The sequence below is a fragment of the Trachemys scripta genome, chromosome 17 (assembly GCF_013100865.1).
Source record: "Trachemys scripta elegans isolate TJP31775 chromosome 17, CAS_Tse_1.0, whole genome shotgun sequence".
Classification (NCBI taxonomy): domain Eukaryota; kingdom Metazoa; phylum Chordata; order Testudines; family Emydidae; genus Trachemys; species Trachemys scripta.
This window is the reverse complement of record NC_048314.1, coordinates 8,863,157-8,869,139: the sequence shown is the minus strand read 5'-3', so window position 1 is coordinate 8,869,139 and position 5,983 is coordinate 8,863,157. Positions and strand designations below refer to the sequence as shown.

The window sequence follows — 5,983 nt, the reverse complement described above, 5'->3', positions numbered from 1 at the left end:
GCTCGGCCCGGGGGCCGGGCTGGGGACCGCAGTGCTGGGCGGGCCGGGGGTGGTCGGCCGGGGGCCGGGCCCGGGGCCGGCCCCACAGGGACGGGGCCAGCCTGGGCTGCGCCTCCTCCCCCCACACTCCCCCTTACCTGCTTCAGGCTTCCCGCGACTCAAATGTTCGCGGGAAGCAGGGGAGGGGGCGGAGACCTTGGGGAGGGGGCGGAGTTGGGGCGGGGGCGGGGCCGGGGCCCCGTGGAGTGTCCTCCTTTGGGAGGCACAAAATATGGTAACCCTAAGTTAGTTAAGTGTGCAACTGGGCACATTTTGTCCAGTCGATACAACTACCTTCACTTCTGTGCTTTTTGGCCAAGATCTCTTGTGGTATCAGTGCGAATCTCGCTCTCTCCGTGCTTTTTCTCCAGCCCTGACAGGAAATGGACTTATATTAGTATAGCACCTAGGTGCCCTAGTCCTGGAACAGGACTCCATGGTGCTAGGTGCTGTACAAACACAGAACAGAAGGAAAGTCTTTGCCCCAAGCTTTTACCTTGAATTGTATAACTTGATTCTATTGATTCTGTTGCAATCTGGACGTCTTGCTGACCATTTGTTACATCCCCCCCTGACTCCCACTATGCCTGCAAAGGTAACTCATTGGGCCCCTAGCTCAGGTAGGATCAGAGAGGGGGTGATTTGCTCCTGTGAATACCCCTACCACCCTGGTGCCTTGTGCAGCTTCTTTTCCCCACTGCCCCACAGGGGCCAACAAATATTTGCCCTTAGCTTGAGGGATAAAAACAAATGATCTCCTTTCACTCTGCAGCCTGCAGGTATGTGGCATCAAAAATTGGGAGCCTGTGTGGCCACAGAGGTGAGGAGCCCCTTACCACCACGGCCCACCCAGCTGACCACAGCCAGAACCAAAGTAAGTAAAGGACTTGCTGGAGCTGTCATGAAGATTGCTGTGGTGGGGGAGAACAAGCATGCTAGATTAGAAAGGTGGTGTGATGCAGCAGGCTGCGACTCGGGCGAATTAGGTTCTATTCTTTGCTCTGCTGCATGGCAGTGCCGTAGCTAGGAATGAAAGGTTGGGTGGGCTGCAAATTATTATGGACGGGCAATATCCCACCCCCACATTTCCTTACAGACACGGCTTTGGTTTTGGTTAGCTAAAGTCTTTTCAAAACTTGTCATTTTGCCCAGTAGGAGGCACCATTAAAAAAAAAAATCCCGGTATAAATTTACTTGAGCTGACCCACCTACAGTCATAGGGATGGCTGGGTATATGTTGTGTGAGCACTTAGCACCCTCAAGTTCCCAGATCTAGGGGGCTTCCTGTTCGACACCAAAATGTCTTATCACACATCAGGGTCAGTGGCAAACAGAGCTCTGATTTTCATTACCAAATTCAGCCCCACCCCCACCCGCTGGCTGCATCAGTCAGAGGAAGTTATTTAAAACACAGAAGTCAGCATGACTTTGCAGATGGCTCATGCAAGACCCAGGAGGCCTGCGGCTCTCCCAGGTGCCTGAAATTCAATACCTTGCTACTAACCACTGAATCAGCTGGGACCTCCCCTCCTTTCTGATAAGCTCTTGGAGACGCAAAATATGGCTGTTGCTTGACAGACTTGCACTTTTATTCCTGTTAAATTGCTGCAGAATTTACCCAGCGTGCACCACTTTCCGATAAGATAAGGCTAAGTGAATTGCTGTCCTAACCCCTACTCAGGGGTCTTAGATTAAATTTTAAAATGTGGCAACAGTTGGATAGTAGATTAATGAGACAGAGGCACAAGAAGTGAGTTCCATAGACGGGCTCCAAATCATTTGCTCAAGCTCTAAGAGAAGCAGTGAGTGATGGGTTTACATGGTCAAGGTAATGAGCCTGATTCTCCTCTCACTTACACCAGTTTTACACCAGTGTAACTCAGTGGCGTTTGTCCTGATTTGCTCTCGGGTAAGTAGGGTGACTAGACAGCAAATGTGAAAAATCAGGACGGGGTGGGGGTAATAGGAGCCTATATAAGAAAAAGATCCTAAAATCGGGACTGTCCCTATAAAATCGGGACATCTGGTCACCCTAAGTGAAAGTGAGCTCGGATCTTGTCAGTATCAACCTGTATTGCCATATGCAGCAGCAGGAGGCGTGGCCATGAAGCCTATGCCAGCCGAGCTCTGTCGACATCGCTGTTTGTGACTAAAAAACAACCAGTTTTAAACAGACTTATTAAAAGCCAGGTGGGGTGGGGCTGCAGAGAGGCCCAGCATTGAAATCACAGTTTAACAGGTGTCAGATCAGTTGCCTTGGCAGTGGTATTTAAACTTCCCCTTTAAGATAATCGACTCATCTTCAGCTGATGTGAATCAGCCTCGCTCTGTTGGAATCAATGGAGCTGCTTATTTCACTCACTGAGCCATTCTAAATGATACCAACAAGAGCCCGTTTTGCCGACGCTAGGAAGCTTCGCTGGCAGAGCTATTTAAGACTGAAAACATTTTCTAATGTAAATCTGGCCTAATTTTCTCAGGGCTGGTCTTCACTAGAAATTTAGAGCCACACCGCTACGTCACTCAGGAGTGTGAAAGATCCACGCCCCTCAGAGTTCAGCCAACCTAAGTCCCTGTGTAGACAGCACTAGTTCGATAGAAGAATTCTGCCGAGGACCTAGCTACTACCTCTTGGGGAGGCAGATTAACTACAGCAATGAGAGAACCCCTCCCGGCACTGTTGTGTCTACACTGAAGTGCTACAGCGACACAGGTGCAGCGCCGCCAGTATGCAGCTGTAGTGTTTTAAGTGTAGACATAGCCTCAGCTTTACCCTGTTCTGTGTTACAATCTCCTGCTGTAAGGTTTGGAACGTAGCCTCCTGGCAAGCTGATGTTGAAGCTTTGTCCAAACGATGATAAGCCTTTTAACTCCCCCATTGTTGATTCCTCCTCTTTCCTCCGTTGCGCTTGTGTTTTCAGATGTAAACACGGTGGTATCAGAAGCCCCTCCCCGAGTGACGGACGCAGTCACTAGGAACAAGATGCTCGGCCCTGAACAGCCCTGTGGATCCTGAGGGTAGATGGCCTCAGGGCCCTCCTTGGAAGCCCTTGGCCTTCTTTCTCACTGACTCCGCGAGGGTCTTGGTCTGCTGGTGCTCCTGTTCCCCAGGGCTCGGAAATGTGTGTTCACCAGTCAATCCATCTTGCATTTACTCTCTATACATTTGTATAACAGTATGAATTGTCCTTATTAACCCCTTGCCACAAGGGTTTCCCAGCATGAAAGACAAATTAAGTCCGACACTCAGCATCTGCTAGAACTGCTGCCTGCAAAACTCATTCCATGCTCTGTACAGGGGCCAGGGAGAATATGTTACCCTTCTCAATGTAATAACAAACCAAAGTCGTATTCAATATGTATATAGGGCCAAATACTGGTCTCATGTATACTGGTGTAACTTCAGAGTAACTTCACTGAAGTTAATAGAGTCTGATCCTCATCTGGTATAAATTAGTATTGCTCCATTGATTGGAGCTATGCTGATTTGCACCAGCTGAGGATCTGGACCAGAGTAGCCCTGAGTTTACACTGGTGTAGCAGAGAACAGAATCTGGCCTTCAGGGCTAAAAATTGTCTCTAAAACGGTCATAAAGCAGAGAAACTCCATTGATTTCAATGAAGTTACTCTGGATCTACACTGAAGTAAGAGAGAGCAGAATTTGGCCCATGGAGGGAAGATACCCCCCTTGCATGTGTGGATGGATCTGACCCTCGGTGATCCGATTTCCTTTCCTCTGGGAAGTTCTCCCTGTATTGTCACAGTGAGCAATGACGACAGATTCACAAACTCCTTTGTGTGGAGATGAACAAGTCCGAATCCTTCCTGTGCTACAAACCCACAATTCAACCAGCAATAAAGACTAAAATCAGAATGAAAGCAGGCGTGCTGTACATTTATGGCCTTTGGGTGTTGTTCCACTGGCGAGCATTTATTCCTTTGGAGTACACAGTGAATTATTTATTAGTTGTATTACGGTTGCAGTGGAGGTCCCAGCCCAGATTTTTCCCCATGGTGTCTTACCATGTATTTGCACACATAGTAAGAGATAGTCTGTGCTCCTGAGTTGCTTACAGCCTAGACAGAGAAGACAGATGGGGGGGTTGGGAGGGGAGGGATTCAGCAGTACTGTGAATGATTCCCCCTCATCCTTGGGTGCCCCCTGGGACCTGGGAGCTCCAGCACCAGGGCTACATCCCAACTCCCCTCTCAAAAAGGCTCCACGACAGGCTCTCTTGCCTCAATAATCCCCCTCCGGGGGAGGAGGGGGACTTTATTACAAAAACATAGTGCAAATAATCCCTAACAAACGTCCCAGAACATAGTCCACTTATCACTCCCTCATGCCCCATCCCAGGAAAATAGTCTTTAAAATCCCATCACATCTAGCTCACCAGCATAGCACGTGCCACATTCCGGCATCATCCACCACACCTGGGCTCTTCACCTGTCCTCTCCTGTCCTTCTGCTAGGACGGCCTTCCAGCGGGAGTGCAGCCCCTTTTCTTCCCAACAGGAACCCCACCCCCACCACTAGCCTCTCTGCTGGGACATCCTTCTCACCAGGGGAACAGCATCAATCCCCAGTTCTGTTAACCTCTCATCTCAGACAGGCCGGCAAGGAAGCCCTTCCACTGCTCCCCTGGCTTCAGCCCTGCAGCTTCAACTCGCTGGCTTCAAAGTCAGCAGGAAAGTCCCTATGCTGCTCTACTGCCTTCAGCCTTCTCCAGCTTGGGGAGGTCAGCCATAAACCCCTCTGCTGCTCTTTAACCACCCGCTGCCCCGGGAACCTCTTACAGCTCCCTTCAAGGACCTCCTACCTCTCTGACTCTCCCTCTGGTGCCGCCCCAGGCTCTTAATCAGCCAAATTGGGAGCACCAGTTCTGGTTTGAACCTGCTTCCTTTAAGGGCCAACCACCCTAGAACAGGTACAGAGAGAGGAAGTGACTTGCCTGAGGTCAGTTGCTCACCCAGTATTAGCCCCAAAATATCCTGACTCCCAGTTTAGTGCCCTGTCAAGACAACAAGAGGTAACATTTTCTATTTTGTTACCATACACTGGTCTGTTGCAAGAGTTTCATGACAAAGACCTGCTCAGAACAATGCAGAACTTCCTGCCATGAGAAACTATTGAGGCCGGGGAGGGGGTGAAATGCTCGCTGAAGTCATTGTTAAAACCTGCGGAGGAGCCAGGATTTCTCTGCAGAAAAAAAGGCTACAAAAAAAGGATTGGACACTTACATGGATAGCATGAACCTCCACACTTCATTTAACAAAAGGTTATAGGGGACATAAACCACACATTTCAGGGCATACACCAACGAGGAGAGTAAGGACGGAATTTCTCCTGGGAGCAGGTTATTTTTTAACTGTTCCCTATGAATTTTCTTGCCTCTTCATCAAAAACGTCTGGTAGGGACCCCTGTCAGTGATGAGATACTGAGCTGGATCACGCTAGTCTGATGAGGTCTAGCAGTTCCCATGTTCCTATGTAATAGGTGGAACTTGATTTAAATGAGATCTTTAAGTGCCTCCATGGAGAGGCAAATTACAAATGAATGTGTTTCATCGACAGAAATAAGCTATTCAGGGGACTTTACAATTAGAAATAACAGGGCAGGAGCACATCATTACAACTGTCTGTCTAGCCCCATATACCCTGATCGTCACTAGGACATCTGTGTGCCTAAGGCAGCTACTACAATCTTACAGATACAGCCTGTCATGGTCGTGAGGTCATGTAAATCCCCATTGCCATTTGTACTGGATCAATTCCTCCATGGAACTATAGCCTTAAGTTTACCTGCAGAAACCAGATGATAGGGTCTGCAGTTGTCAGATGGATTCATATGGAAAGCACGAGCCATGTCTGACTTGTATGTTGATTGCCCATTCGTGGTTATTACTCCAGGACACAATTATTTTCATAATTTAAGCACTTCGT

The 5,983-nt window shown here is 48.9% G+C and overlaps 1 long non-coding RNA gene across 1 annotated transcript; it reads left to right on the top strand.

Annotated features, from left to right (window-relative positions):
* Positions 1-810: 810 nt before the first annotated feature.
* On the top strand, positions 811-3,919 carry LOC117889566. Its single transcript, XR_004648510.1, has 2 exons — positions 811-913; positions 2,961-3,919. It is a non-coding gene; the product is annotated as an uncharacterized LOC117889566 (long non-coding RNA).
* The last annotated feature ends 2,064 nt before the right edge of the window (positions 3,920-5,983 follow it).